Source organism: Topomyia yanbarensis, chromosome 2 (assembly GCF_030247195.1).
Source record: "Topomyia yanbarensis strain Yona2022 chromosome 2, ASM3024719v1, whole genome shotgun sequence".
Lineage (NCBI taxonomy): Eukaryota > Metazoa > Arthropoda > Insecta > Diptera > Culicidae > Topomyia > Topomyia yanbarensis.
Window position 1 is genome coordinate 169051210 of NC_080671.1, and position 16844 is coordinate 169068053.

Below are 16844 nucleotides of genomic sequence, written 5' to 3' on the forward strand. Positions count from 1 at the left end.
GTTTCGTAAACAGGAAATTATACTAGCGTGATATTCATAAATTCAGAATATATATCCTTAAGTGCTTAAGGGGTTATATACCATCGACACATTCGACACAGTTATATACAACGATTTGACCAACCTTCATTCTATAAATCTGTTATAACTTTTTCAAATGAACTCCTTCATCAAACCTAATTATAGATTTAGAAAATAAACAAAATTTTATATAAGATTTGATATACAACACTTGAATGCACTGGAGGAGTTATTTTTAATAAACGATTGAACAACGTCACATTATATTTCTTTAAAAGTCCACCTACGCTGTACTCTCATAGACGCTGGTTACATGATACGTTCCGATGCAATCACGCTAACAGCAACGTAGTCCAGGACACGCGATGGAAGGTTGTGAGGGAATTTCCGAACTTTGTTGTCGGGTTAGTATTTAGCCATGAATAATGATGCGTTCCCTGAATATTTCTTTTCCCCCAGTAATCAACCATTCCACACTTCGCCATCATCGATGAGACGCCCGTTTTAAGGTTCTCCGCAACCTCCGTTGTAGTCGCACATGCGTCAGTTAGTAACTAACCAATTCTTCCGTTACACGCCCAAATACATCATCGAAGCAGCTACATTATCGAAATGCCTGAGGTATTAAATCCAATATTGACGGGTATCTATTCGAATTTAAATTGTGCTCGCTTTGTCATATAAATCCACTTGCTTAAGCCCAACAATACAAATATCATACTATAAACTCGGATCGGGAACTTGATTCCTTACCAAATTAAACAAAGCAATACTGCCAGTTTATTTTTGTTTGTGAAATATGTGATAAAAGCTGCTATTCTGGCTCCGTTAAACTACCATATTGAGCCGTGTCAAATAAATAAATATGTCAAATCACTCAAATTCATCCACAACAGATATGAGAGAAAAATTCTTGGCTTGATCAATTATTTCTGCTACAAATAAAAAAATAAACTGTAGCGTGATTTTTCGACAACCCCATATTGTTAATCGAGTAAATTTTTATAAAAATGGCTAAATGTGATAAATGTTTAAAATTTTACTCAAAACAATAGCACCAGCGTAACTTACAGAGTTATAGAAAAGTTGAAGATTTTCGTGACGTTACAACGCAACGAGATATCGCTTTTCTGAGAAAGGAGCGTTGTAACGTCACGAAAGTTAAAAGATGCTTAATAAGAAACAAAACAATAAAAAATATATTTAATGACACCTAGTTATTCGTCTGCTATTTAGAAATATATCATAGAAGATTCGTTCTTGTTAAAAATCTTATAGAGCAGATATTTTGACTTTTATGGAAATACGTTGAAAGTTCTCATCTGTGACGCGTTGTAACGTCACGTTACATTATCAGTTATAAAACAATCCTCTTCCAGTATATTCAGTTTATGTTTATTGAATCTTTAGTGAAATTTTGTGTACTTTCCGAATCTGTAATAAGTTCTGATGTAGGCGTTCATTTGATAAAGTTATAACATATTTAATGGAATGAAGAATCGTCAAATCGTTGTAACGTCACGAAAGAATGTGTCATATGTACTTTCTATTTCTATGTAGTTTCACATTCTTTTAAGTACTCTTTCAAAATATTCTTGGTGTTTTATTGGATTTATGTACTAGTGGTCCTAACATACCTTCCTCATAGAAAATTTGACAGTTCATAAATTTCACAGTCGACCGACAAAAATGGGTGCATCGAGGTCGACAGATTAATTAAACGACCAAGTTGGGTTTCGTCGGTGGACAATTTTCGTCACCATATTAATCGCCAGATTTAATCTGTGTGAATCTGGTTCCAGTTTTAAACTATCAACTAATCGATCGATTTAATTGGTTGAAACAGACCGATTTCAACAGATTTCGTCTGTCATATTTAATCGGTAGTTGAGTCGACTGACGTCCATGTTAAACACCCATAAGAGTCGGTGTAACAATCGACCGATTAATTGGTGGCATAGTCGGCCGATTGTGCCGACGCAAGCCGATTTAGTCGGTGGGAAAATCGGGAGGATTTTCTATGGGGTTATAACTTTTTGAATTATAATTGTTATTCTATGAGCTTATTCGCCTTCTTTTGGAGATGAGCAAATCATGAAAAATATTTTTGAATTTGTCTTCTTTAAAATTTGAGTACTTTTTTGGAAATTATTAATTCATAACAATCTTCTTTGAGACTTTGCCTTTTTTAAGCATAATCTGTTTTCTGGTACTTTATTGGTTTATGAGAGCTTGTTTTTTTATTAATATGATCAGAGAGCAAAGATAAGGTGTCAAGCGAACCAAACAAAAACTTGGAATGCAGAAGAATGTCATCATGTTTGATTCCAGCAGAGTCAATCAATATCTATAAAGCTTATCATATCTTGATTGCAAATTTTATTTGTCGCGGAATAATGTGAAATAATGAATAGAGGAGAATAGGTTAGTTTAGTTTAAAAGTTGGTAGCTCTCTCGGTGTTCCATCTAAATATACGTAAATGGAATGACTCCTACCAAACGAAAAATGCTATAGAATACCATATATGTAAGTCAACATAGCTCTGGATTTGTTCTTAAAGTTCAAATTACATGTTTACTTTAGATTTCAATAGTATAAATTACCGAGAAAAAGTACATTCCGGGTAATGGTATTCCGGGAAATGGTACATTCCGGGAAATAGTATTCCGGGAAATGGTACATTCCGGGAAATGATATTCTGGGAGATGGTACATTCCGGGAAATGGTTTTCCGGAAAATGGTACATTCCGGGTAATGGTTTTCTGGGAAATGACATTCCGGGAAATGGTAAACCGGGAATCGACGTACAATCGGCATAAGTATCCTAAAAAACTTATTTACTTGTGAAAATAGGTTGAAAAATGGCGGAGTTGTTCAATGTTAAAAAAGGATACATCCAGCTGACGCACCCTGTACCATTTTCTAGGATGCCATTATCCAGAACACTTCTAGAGAAAATTTACAATAGGACATAAGTAACAATGAGAGATTCTCTTTGGGGTCTTTCTCTTCTGTTCATTACTCGACCATTTCAACATTTACTACTCTACTCTTTGCATAATATTCTAGTAAAAACCGTCGGCTTTCGATATGTACTGGAAAATTAGTCCAAAGTGTTGTAATGACGTCGTAATAAACGAAAAAGAAAGTAAACAAAGAGAGGCTCTCAATGTTACTTACGTCCTATTGAAAATTTTCTCTAGACTTGCTTTCCCAGAAAGTCATTCACCAGAATACCATTCCCCAAAATTCACCCAAATTCCCAAAAAGCTATTTTTTGTTCATTTTTTGTGGTGAAGCCATAGGTTTGCGCATTTCCTAATTCAAGGAACTGATGCGGTGTAAATCTGCTGAGGATGTCCCTTGCAAGCAAACCTGTTATCAACTCGTATAACCGGTTTACTCGTACATAGGGATTGGTTCATTCTTTCAAACATGAGCAGTTCTTTTAATTTGCATGCCAAATATCTTTTGCCCGCAAACTTATGATCTTTTTGTCTGCCCGTATTCAAAGATAGGTGTTTATTCCTTCTTCGGACCTCAAAAGATGGGACAATTTTTCAAGTGTTAAGTTGCACTGTGGCTACTGATTGTTTGTAACATGAATATATTTTATGAAGCAAATATCTTTCTTTTAAACATGAGTTGTTCTTTTGTGTCTAATTTTTGAAACATTTGATACACTTTTGCAGTTAGGCAATGTTTATTTACAAATTTCAGAGATAGTGACTCGGAACAGAGCTTTTTATTTAATGCGATTTATCATATTCAGTGATGTACCGCTGGGAAAAATTCCATCTTCCCGGGTTTTTATTTTTGGGTTTAAACCGGGTTTTTTCCCAAATCATTTTAACCTGGACGAAATATGGGTTTTTTTCGATTTATCGAATGTATAAGGTTCATTTAATGTTTCCATTTACATTTGAGAGACCGAAAATAAAAGTCGCAAGGATAAAACATACTTTGTTGAACCCACTCCAGATATCTTAGCATGTAAAAATCGAATATAAACATCATCCGTAAAAATCCGACAGAGATCCTTCAGCATGAGAATCGCTTAGAATATTTTCACACGAAAAAGTCTGCAAGGATAAACCTCCAGTATAATTCGTTCACAGAAAATTTCGTACAACGTTAAATTCAAGATTAAAAATCGGATAAAGAAAAGTCCTTTGTAAGAACCGGATATACTTTTTGACAGTTTTTATGTTGTGGGACTTAATCGAAAAGCTCCTGTCCGATTTTGAAACTTGAAGTTTAAATCCAATTTTTTACATTATAATATATTTATAGCGGGTTTTAGGGAGCATTTTCTGTTCCTGCGACTTCAATTTCGGTCCATTCCATATTCCAGCTTCATTTAATAGTGGGAACAATAGTCATTGTTACACTGACTATTGAAAATTAGAATAATCGTGCCTAAACTACTTTTATTCTGCTTGTTACTCATTTTATGGGTTGCTATACTTTTAGCAAAATGAGGTAGGTATTCACACAAAATTTAGAAAATACCTATTTAGTTCGGTGAAAGCAAAAGTGAGCAATATGCAGAAAGCGAGTGGTCTTGACATTCGTGATTAGTATGAACCGTAGTCGGAACTCTCACAAATCGCAATCCGAATTCTTTCGGCATCAACTACATCAGCAACAGTAGAAAAAATATTTAGTACGTGTAGGTGGATTCACAGTACGAAACGCAGTCGACTTAGACCAAAACGTGTTGAAAAGTTTTATCACTAATTTAACCACAATATTTGTGAAGAAATTTTGATCACAGCTACAACAATGATTCAACCGAGGAAAACCATTCAGAATTTTTATATACATGCAAAACTTTATGACAATAATGGTCATAAATAAAATAAAAATGTTTGTATAACAATACATTAATGTTCAATTACTAAAATATCAAAAAATTGCAAAAAACCCAATCTTCCCGCGAAAAAACCGTTTTAACCGGAAAAAACCTTGGGTTTTTTCCCCAAAATTATAAAAACCCGATTTGGTACATCACTGATCATATTCATATGACGGCAAAATGGCGGAAGACGTTCCTGGTTGACCGCCGTCCTCATTGATGTATGAATATGAATACGTTCAACGAAACACATCGAATAAGAAACTCTGATCCTAGTCACTATCTCGAAAGACTCTAAATAACATCTTCAGAATTGTATCAAAACAAATGTTCCAAAATTAAACTTTGGAACTTTTAGAAAATGTATTCATATGAAAAATAATCAGTACTAACAATCGAAACCGACAGCATGAAGTACAAAGTTACTTTACGCTCGTTCGGACCTGCCGCAGACTCAGGTGATTCGCATTTTAAATGCCAAAATATCCTGACTCCTGCGGTGGAAGACAGTCGTGACTTTCACCGTCAAAATAATCCGCAGAGAAGAATTTTAAGAGATCGTCGTTACAACCGATATTTTATGATTCCTAGAATTTGTTCCATTATACAACAACGTGTCGAGGGTTCTGAATTTAGTGGTCGCATACAGAGTAGGTACCTCAATAGTGTACTAGCTAAGTGCCCGTCCAAATATATCTAGCTGAATCGACTAGTATGTTTAATAGAACTTTCTTTTTATCTCATTCATAATTAGTATTACGAAAAGAACAAAAATCGAAGTCTACGTAGGCTTTTGCAAACACCTTCCCTCCCCTCTTGTATACAAATGTAGACTTTTCGTAAACACCTCTTCGTCCCCCATGAGTCTACGTGGTTTATGGACGGCCCCTTAGCTGAATAGCTCTGGAAATCACTCAAACGCCAGTCATTCCTTCAAAATAGTGTTCTATTTTCAATCTACAATGTAACTAATGTAACTAAGATTAACAAACCATCTACAGACATTCTAATATATGGTTCTGTCAAACAGCAAATCACGTGAAAAACGAAGATAGAAATGTCCTACGGATTAAAACTCAAATAAATAATATCGAAAAACCAACATGATACCAGATTAGATATTTAACGTGAGTTGATTTGGAGTGAGACTAATCAAAACAATGTAATCTGAATATAAAAAGTTTTTGAATCTGTTTCGTGTTCGTCAAATCTGCCACTCGAACGCGCTTATCGTCCCTTTGAGGCAGACTCTCTGTTGGGAGCCCTTATTTTGAGAATGGCGAACTTTCCACGTTTAATATATTGATGCATTGATGAAAGACCCTTTAAAACGCCTATATAATTTGAATATACCTTGTCAATCCAACTTTCTTTTCCATTGAACAAATATTAAACGTGTAAGAACCGCTCACATTTGTTTACGCGATCTGCTCAATAAGAGGATATCGACGTACGCGAGTCCAATACGTTATACGCTTGGTAAAAAATACCAAACATTGCACTTTGCTACCACGGTGGCCTAAACAACTATGGTCAGAATAGGGACTGCTTGAAAATTACGAACAAGATAAAATTGAAAGTTGGATACCTGACGGACCGCTGCTGACATTCTGCTGCGTTGATGAGAACTGAAGGATCGTTTGATTCGGACCTAAAACTGCTAATCTTTTACAAAAGATTATAACTACTACACTGATAAAATGGGTTATATTGAATATAAAGGAACATATAGCTTATGTGTCATACATAAATGGTCGGTATTAAGTCAGACCGGACTAAGTCGCAAAACACCAAAAAATGAGATAATTATAGCATTGGATAAAGAATTTCGTCAGCTACATTCGACTCTTGCCATATTTGAAATATGTAACAATAAACAAGAATTATGGCAAAAATTAATTTCCAATCATAATGTAAAGAATGCTGCGATTCAAACTTTAAACTCGTTTTTCTCGAAATCAATATTTTGTCACTTAGTCCGGTCTGACTTAAGGTTCAAGTTACCTTTTTTGAGCATGTGTTAGTTTTGAACGCTGGGTAGTATGGGTAGGAAAAATTGTGTTCAGCTTTGCCACCGGATTATACATTTAAACCTTTTCAAAACTCTAAAAGAAGCATATCAGCCGATTTATCAGATCACAACGATTCAATTCATACAAAATAGCTGCTGGAAAAACTAGCGATTTCGCTAAATGGTGCTTTTGAAAAAGTGGCTGTGATTTTTTGTCACACTACTACACCGTGCTGGGGTACGCAACACAACAGCGCAATGAAAAAACCACAGCCACATTTTCAAAAGCACGATTCAGCTAAGCCGATGGCTTTTCCGGCAGGTATTTTGCATGAATTGAATCGTGATGATCTAATAAATCGACTGATATTCTTCTTTTAGAGTTTTGAAAAGGTTTAAATGTATAATCCGGTGGCAAAGCTGAGCAAAATTTTTCTTACGCACACTACCAAGCCTTGAGGTAACTTGAGCCTTAACACCGACCAAATATCATGTGAAAACGTACAGAAAGTTTAAAATAGGACGCAAGTAACAATGAGATTCTCTTTGGGGTCTTTCTCCTCTGTTCATTACTCGGTCGTTTCCACATTTACTACTTTACTCTTTGCATAATATTCTAGTAAAAACCGTCAGCATTCGATCTGTATTGAAAAATTAGTACAAAGTCTTATAGTGACGTCATAATAATCGAAATAGAAATGGGGTTTTCGATTGATTGACACCGGTATAGTGGAGTGCACTGGTTTTGCACTTTCTAGCAGTAGTGTCAATGGAACATACCCAGTTTTCTGCACTTCTGATAGAAAGTGCAAAAACGATGCAGTTTCAGTGCACTGCACTACACCGGTGTCAATCAATCGAAAACCCCAAATGTTACGTCCTATTTAAATTTTTTCCCATTATTCACCTTTATTCTTGTTTACGACGAATACGAGATGCGTTCGAAAGAAGCTTGTGTTCCCGTTTACGACATCAACATCAAATGGACTTACTATTCATTCGAATCGCTTTCGAACGAATCTCGTATTCGTCGCAAACAAAAATAAGGAAAATTATTAAGTTTGGAGTTTTACCAGTGTAGGTAGTTGTAATCGCGTTTCGTTTTATGCCAGTTGTATTTGAAAATGAAATATTGAACTAGATTTTTAACTGTCATCGGAATACACGAATTTCAGAATCTTAAATAGACACAAATAGTAAAAAACAAATAAAAATTACTCGGAACCTAGCCATGAAAGTAGCAATAACTCGTCGTATACGATGCCGAAAACAATGTTCAATCCTAACTTTGTTTACGTATGTACCCGAATAGTCCCTTTTTGAACAATCGACACGCGAAAAGAGCGAGATGTTTTCACGGTTTCCATCATGACGCAAAGTGGATCGGAATATTGTGTGCGTGCATGGTGAGTGGTATCAGCATTGATGAACACAAACACAAGCATCGCGGTAGCAGGATTTCTCACATGCACGCACACAGCAGAATGTCTCGTGAACCGCGAGAGCCACGATCGGTGAGCATCTCGCAATCAGCAGCAGCAAAACGACGACGGCTAGTGAAGGCAACAGCAGCCATTTTGATTTTGACGACGACGGCGATTATGATGAGAATATATTATTTTCCTGGGGAGGGCCCCTCCATATAACTCGCATAGTCACTAACGAAATTACTCGATTAAATTTTGTAAGATCACAGTTTTCAGAACTTTGGAACCTAAAATGTTCGTTCTCGATCTGCAATATTGCAAAGCAACGTCGACCAGAAATAATTTTACTCGAGTCGAACTTTGCTTTTCTATCCCGTCTCACAGACATCTTCTTTTTCCTCCCTGTTTCACACGAACACACTTTCGAACACGAACTTTTCATGGACACTTTTTTCCACTTTGGAAAATTTCATTCGAATTTTACGACTGAGAAAATCACTTTCCTTCTTTCTAGGGACCAACAGCGCGATGGTCGGACCTTTCATATTAATATTCCGTCAACTAAACCAGTGGGAACGGATTGCGTTGGTTCTTTTTCTGCACTGGGGGGAAATCACTCGAAAATCCAAGCACAGCTTCTTACCCATTTGAGCCTTTTCGCTCCGCAGCGGAGCCGTCGATGGTGACACACTTTTTCCGCACGCAAAAATCCACTTTAAGCACTCAATTAACCGCAACCAACAACACAAAGACGCTCGAAAAGTTTATACCTAACATCGCACGATATTTTCCGGTCGTTTACTGCTACGAAAAGGGCACCATTTACCGAAAATCGAGCTCGTTTGTTACCAGCGAACAATAACAACGACCGCCATTTGCATTTTTTCCCATTTTCTTTCACGACACTGATGGGCGAGAGCAAGCGAAAACGAGAAGAGCAATAATTTTGGAGAGCGAAACGCGTTTCTCGTTTACTGTGTGTGTGTGTGTTACCACACGTCGCTTTTGACATTTATCTAGATCGGTTTCATTCGCAACCCGCCAAAAATGATGTTTCAAAACCGTCCAACGAGGGTCCTTCGTAGGACCAACATTGGACAACGTTTAACAAATCGTTCAACAGACATCCATTATTGGACCAGTGTTGGACGATTATAAGACTTTTTTAGCTTCTCAGTGCATCAGGGCATGTATTATCAACTGGAAAAGTTTTGCCAGGTGAATAATAAAAGAGTTACACTGAGAAACAAAAATATGCAAAGTTTTAGGATGGGTTTTCAAAACGACCTATTGACATTTTGCTCGAAAAAAATTAAGTTTGAAGTCTGACGAAAATCTTTTACATTTCTATTTAAGAGCCAAACCGTTTTAAATGCTAAACAAATCGTCTACGGTTTTGCTTCTTCTCTTGCTTTAGTGGTGTATTATAGAAAAACTCTAGAAAGAGAACTGCGGAAAGAAAAACAGCATTTTTGGCAACGTATGCCCCGATTTTGTATGGCAGCACGTCCAATGTTATAAGGATAGAAAATGTTCGATTGGATTCGTCTTTTGACAGCTAAACCCGAATCCAATTGATCCAAAATGGAGTCTCCGCAGTTCTCTTTCTACAGTTTTTCTAGTGTAATACGGTTGATATGAAATTGTAACGATAATTACTATTACCAAATACAAATACAGTCGTGATTCGCTGGTTGGGCCACAGTCTTGTCCAACTAACGAATTTGATTCGCTAGTTGGACCGACTGACAAATGTCAAAAACTCTCCAAAAGAGATGTTGGCAGTGTAAATGCATCTGTTCACATCTCTAAATATTGTCAGATTAATTGTCAAAGTAAATTTGACATAAGATTTTGGCGTTCAGATGCTTTTTAGTTGGACAATGGTCCAACCAGCGGAGGTCCAACTAAAAAGCGGTCCAGTTAAAAAGTATACAACCAGCGAATCAAGACTGTATGTTAATACGGAATGCTCGGATGATTTTTCGAAGACACGTTTTAAGCAACCCTGTACCTGAAAAAGTGTCAAAGTGACAGCGCACTTTGATGAAATAATGCTAAAACTGGCTACCCTGATACATCCCAAACAACTTTATGGTTTCAATCGAATGTAGAATATATAACGGATTTTGATTGAAGCTGTTTGAGTTAGGCAGCCCGTTCTTTCTGTTTCAAAAAGTCAAATCGAAATCCCATAATATTGAACGTCTTTTTTATAGTCGATAAAAATGATAAATTATCTGTTTTCCTCTTTGCGCTTCTGCATAATTTTAATCATATCGGTCATAATCCGCACAAAGAATATACCGTTCATCCAATGTATCTACTGCAGCCAAACGGGTCCTGTCCTCTTTTCACGCATCGGAGATCGCACAAATGGCTCACTGAACGAGCAGCTACTGGTGCCTTAAGACGATTTTGGTAGATTTTCAGAGTGACGTGCACTAGCGCGAGTGGCGGAAGGTTAAGCAAGAATCTATCGAAAAACAAGTTCTTAGTTCTCTTTATCACCTCAAAATCCTCTTCACAATGTCCAATGACACTGTCTGCTTGTTCACAATCAAAAGCTATAGCGCTCAAAACGAGTGATTTCTGCATCCAAGCAAACCGCAGTGGCTACTTCCTGTGTGATTTTGTATCCGCTACGGTAGCTGGTCCTTTCCACCAGTAATCACACAAACCATGATGTCCATTGTCTGGCCAATCGCCGAGAATTGCTCCGCTATCTATCTCAAATTCATGCATTTTCGTACACATGAAAAACTACCGGATTACACATTACAGATAAAAACAAAACATGAAAAATCAAACATTTTTCTTTTTTTTTGTAGACTGCTTTGATACGGTAGCGTTGCCAGGTTCAATATTTTCCGAATGCTGGAACCTGTCAAGGCGAAACAGACGAATAGGGTAGAATAATTCGTGTATTCGCTGAGCCATAATTTGATGGTGCTTGGCGTATTTAATTTGTATTTGCTATTACTACTCAAAACGTTACAATACGCCCTTTCCATCAATACGACATTTTACCAACTTACGATACGTCTTTTTCCCTGCATAGATCTCACATACGTCCTAGCATAGCACATCTCGTAGCACATAGGACAGATCTCGAGACACGAAAGCACATGCGACTGTTAAAAAAAAATTATCTGTAATTTCAAAACAATTCCATTTCAAATTAAGTTAACCCCTGAAGTAAGGCTTCACGGGTAAAAAAAATACTAAGAAACTTATTATATGTATTTTAGTATTCATTCGTTTTTAATCTTTGAAATGCATAAATATTTATGCATCTTTACGCAGTCTAATAATTTAATAATTGCGATGCATAGTTAGTTATTCGGCGTTACTCTTGGGATTTCGATGTTTAGTTAGAGTTCCGCCAATTTCATTCACATCATTGATTTTATATAGAGTAATGTGGTAAATGTAAGTTGCAAGTCACCCCAGAAATTAATGCTAACATTTAGAATGAAATTGGAAGAATATTTGACAAAATCGTTTCTTCTCATCGATCTGTTTTCATTTTCCCAAAAAAATCATGCGAACTTCTATTAAATAACTATAATGCATTATTGGGATAAAATAGAAATAAGACATAAAATAAACATGGTTTATGCTATGATAGTATATTTCCACTTTATACCGTGCAAGACCCATCTACCGATCAATTAACAGCGATTTCTACTTCCAACGCTCTTTAAAAAACAATGTTAAAAGGCATTTCAATTCGATCTTCGTTTTCAACTAGAATATTTAATCAACTATCAAGAAAAAATGCGCAAGTTTGGAAATTAATTGGCAGACAGTGCAAAATAGCCGAAAAGCCCAACAATTCTAGAGTACCATTCACAGATCACTACAAGTAATAGATATCCATTTGCCGGAAATTCTAGGTTTATAATTTTTTATTACCGACAAATTAGGTCCAAACATGTGTTGCAGACTTTGTTCATTCGGTTTGTGTATAATTCACTTAGAACTATTGTCCTTACACAGTTTTATTAACAGTTGGCTTTGAGTTAAGAGAAAAAAAGCGGTAAAATGGCAACGGATTTAATACAGCATTCAAATATAATTATTTGGAAAAATATGAAAAGACGAATAATGAAAGTGTATATTATACAGTCGTGATTCACTGGTTGGGCCACAGCCTTGTCCAACTAACGAATTTGATTCGCTAGTTGAACCGACTGACAAATCTCAAAAACTCTCCAAAGGAGATGTTAGCAGTGTAAATGCATCTATTCACATCTCTAAATATTGTCAGATTGATTGTCAAAGTAAATTTGACACGAGATTTTGACGTTCAGATGTTTTTTAGTTGGACAATGGTCCAACTAGCGGAGGTCTAACTAAAAAGCGGTCCAGTTAAAAAGTGTCCAACCAGCGAATCATGACTGTATTGATGTTCTACGTACTATTTCCATATTTCACTTTATTTATAATTTCTAAATTCCGTGCAATATTCGAGTCAAAACAATTTCGCCATCAAATTGATCGGTAAAAGGAGGCCCATCGGTGGATGGGCTCTGCACAGTACATGCAAATGGGTGAACAGACAGAACTGGCATCTTTACGCAGAAAATATGTATAGAGGGCGTACATGCTGGATGTTTTGCGTACGCACTGTCAAAATGGTAGAAAATTTTCAAAAGCTTACGTAATTTATGCACTTTAAAAAAATTGACTGTATCCGCATATAAAACTGAAAGTTAGAGTCTGTGGTATTATAGAGTCCCGTTCAGAGGAATGCGCATTAGAGCACTCTAGTTAGAGTGTGGCCAAGAGGCCATGAGGTATCCAAACGAACATGAAATTTGACGTATTCACAATAGAAATACGTCAGATTTCTGCTCGTTTGGATACGTCAAACGCGCCTTGGCCGCACTCTAACTAGAGTGCTCTAATGCGCATCACCGCCTAAAATGATGCCGGTCAGCGTGACAAGCAGAAAGTTAACAAAAGTTGAGCAAATCGAAATTGACCAACCGATGCTGCACACTTTTATCTAGAATCCAGCCAGAAATGTACGGCCAAGATCTCTGCACGCTTCCTGCCACATCTTTATCAGATGTCTTGCTCGATTCGTGTTAAATTCTACCAGGTAGGAATTGCCAGGATCTTTGCACAGTTTATGTCCGAGTTATGCCAGGGTTTTGCTCGGTTCCTGTCAAAATTTGCCAGAAAACGCGAGCGAAACCGAGTTCGCCCTAGCTCAACTAACCCGACAGGATACGCGCAGAAATCTGACAGGGCTGCCAAACCAAGACTTACAGAAATCTAGCAGAGCGGTCTCTGCCAGAAAATTTGCTCACTGGGTTGTTCATGGCACCCACAGTTTTTGATGTAACTTTGAGTGACTTCAACCGAGTTACACAATGAATTAATTTGGAGTGAAAACCTGCTGTTTCGTGGCTTATAGCACTTTATTCACAATACTATTTCATGTAATTTATTTTACATTGTTACAAAAAAGTATAATGAACTGAATACAGTGTCTTGTTTGGACGATTGAAATATTTCGCCATGATATTATTTTTCTCATCATTAAACCTTTTTTGCATGTTCACCAAAAGAAGAATGTTTGTTTACTTTTCACGATAGGTAGCCATCTGACTGTTCGATAGGTAGATTTGGCTTCACTCTGTGCGAGCCTTTATAACATAAACAAAGCCTTTGCAGAAAGTAAAGTGGAAGAAAATATATTTCCTTTAAGATAGCAATAGATGTAATGCGCAAAAGGTTTCGTTCGAAACCGGTATAGAGTACTTGTCAATCTGTAACTGTATTAGTTCTGTCATAGGTGGAGAAAAACAAATCGAAAATAATTTTTCAGCCGGATTATTTTCACGATGGAACCTGACCAACCGGCATTGTATGTCTTGGAATGACTTTTACAGCGACAAAGAGCATTTCAGAACCATTATAAATACTTCATGCGAGCTATTTCAAATGTTTAAATTGGCTGACAGTTTTTCCTATGGCAGCTGGAGGAAAATAAACCACCCAAGTGGTATGTGAAATGATTTGCATAGAACTCTATAAAACTACTTCGTACAAAGTTGTGTATGTTCGAAATGAGAGCTAATTCTTGTCAAAAGTGAAATCATATTTGATGCTTTGATGGGTTGTTATATTCTTAAATCGGGCGGTTTGGATCCCTAACCTAGAAGCAAAGCATCCACATTTTCGAAGATTTCATAAAAAATGATCTTTGCTATATTTCTCATTGGTGGAGAAAAATATTGGGTAAAAAATTTTATTGGTTCCACTTAAGGAGAAAATTGTTTTAAACCACTTTGCGCGTAAAGGACTTGAAACCTATAACTAAATTAGTTATTGGAGGCATTTCGAGTTCCTCTCATCGGAATCTGACACTATCCAGTTTTTACGTGCTAAAATGGCGGTCTAAATTGTTTGTTCGTAATACGTTTAATTGCCCTTTTTAACAATAATCGTTTACGTCGACAGCCCAGTAAGAGAAAGTCATCCCACGTTAGTCCAGATGCGTTGGATGTTTATTCAATGTACGCCTGACATCCTCACTCAAATGGGCGTCGCTGTCAAGCTGGCGTAAACAATTATTGTCAAAAAAGGGCTGGATAGGGCAAGTCTCGACACACATATGATTATGGCTTAAAAGCCAACTGTCAAATTTCTCTTTGCAAAGAAATTCCGGACAAACCGTTACTCGCCAATAACAGATGTAGGTAGTAAACAAAAGAGAAAAGTTTTCTCTTTCATTAATTGCAATGAACTGTGTTTAGCCAGTAACGGTTTGTCCAGAATTTCCTTTCAAAGAGAATTTTGACAGTTGGCTTTTATGCCGTAATCATACACTGAGAAAAATTTAAACGCTATGCCTATTGATTTTACACATAAATTTTTTCAATAAGCGGTGGCATATAGACACTATTTACTGACTCATAAACTTAATGTGTGTATTTATGAGAAATATTAATCTTACATTCACATTTCATAGCTATAAGGTACATAAAACCCGACAGTTGACACATATAAGGTATGTGTGCGCAGTATAATATTAGCATTTCTTCTTCATATGGATTTTAAGTAGTTTGAAGCAAATAAACTTAACGTTTGGATTTTTTAGTGTATTTTTGTTGAGAAGTCAACTCGCTGCTTAAGGCTAGTTTACAGTTCAGAAAATGTGTCACGGGATTTGGGTGCCTGTGTATTTTAAATGGAGCACGGGATTTCAAATCGCGTGACGGGAAATGAGTCTACACAAAAATAACAGTTTTCCTGAAATGTAAACCCAACCGCGGGAAACATCACGGGACTTTAAAACTCTCCACACAGAAGTCCGGCTTGGAGCAATTCAACACAAATTGTTTCCGACGGGGAAAATAGTATTTATATATATATATATATATATATATATATATATATATATATATATATATATATATATATATATATATATATATATATATATATATATATATATATATATATATATATATATATATATATATATATATATATATATATATATATATATATATATATATATATATATATATATATATATATATATATATATATATATATATATATATATATATATATATATATATATATATATATTTATAAGGTTTTCAATTCGCTGCAAGTTTGATACTGTTTATATTTTTAAGAAGCAGCAGAGTTTTTGGTTTGACTTCTGGTTGCCAAAACCAGTAGGCAAAATAACTTGGCTCCGCGTGTCTTTATATTTAAAACATCGTCTTTGCTTTAAACGATAACCCAGTTAAGCTCAGCCGGAAATGAACTGGAATTCTGGATGGTTTCAGTGCGTAGTCCGGCTCCAGTGACACAACCGATTATAGTTAGAATCGGTTGTGCCCAGTTAAACTCATTCCGGAACCGCTTCGGATTTCTGAATGGAGTCAGTATGGATTCCAAATCAAATGCAGCAACCGATTCCGATTCAGAATCGGTTGTTGCATTTGATTTGGAATCCATACTGACTCCATTAAGGATTCCGAATCAAATTCCGAATGGTTTGACCGGGATAGTTTCCAAATCAAATGCTACAACAACCGATTCCGAATGAATCGGTTTCAGAATCGGTTGTTGCGTTTGATCTGGAATCCATACTGACTCCATTCTGGAATCCGAATCAAATTCTGAATGGTTTGACTGGGTGTCACTGGAGCCACACTACCCTCTAAGAACGGTTGGTTTCCAAAACCGTCCAATGAAGGACGTTCGTTGGACCAATTTGAACAACGTCCAAATAACCGTTCAATAAAAGTCCATCGTTGAACCCGTGTTGAACGATTTTGAAACAATTTTTTGGACGTCTCAGTGGGTACGAACTGGAACCGCCCACTGAGAACATGTTTTTCATTTTGAAGACAATTTTTTTCGGGTGTCTGACTGATTTCTGGCAGAATTCTGGCCTAAAATCAATAACCCATTCAGAATCCTGGCCGTTGAAGACATTTTTTATGAAATGTGAAGATTTGAAAAACCTGGTATCCCTGCATCTACATT

The 16844-nt window shown here is 36.4% G+C and overlaps 1 protein-coding gene across 2 annotated transcripts in view; it reads right to left on the reverse strand.

The window, feature by feature from the left end:
- The window catches only part of LOC131682072 (serine-rich adhesin for platelets), a 51802-nt gene extending 42595 nt beyond the window's left edge, over positions 1-9207 (reverse strand). For both annotated transcript variants that reach the window (XM_058963263.1, XM_058963262.1), the window contains exon 1: positions 8962-9207. The gene's annotated coding sequence lies outside the window, so the exon portion shown is untranslated. The remainder of the gene's footprint in view (positions 1-8961) is intronic.
- Between the last annotated feature and the right edge of the window lie 7637 nt (positions 9208-16844).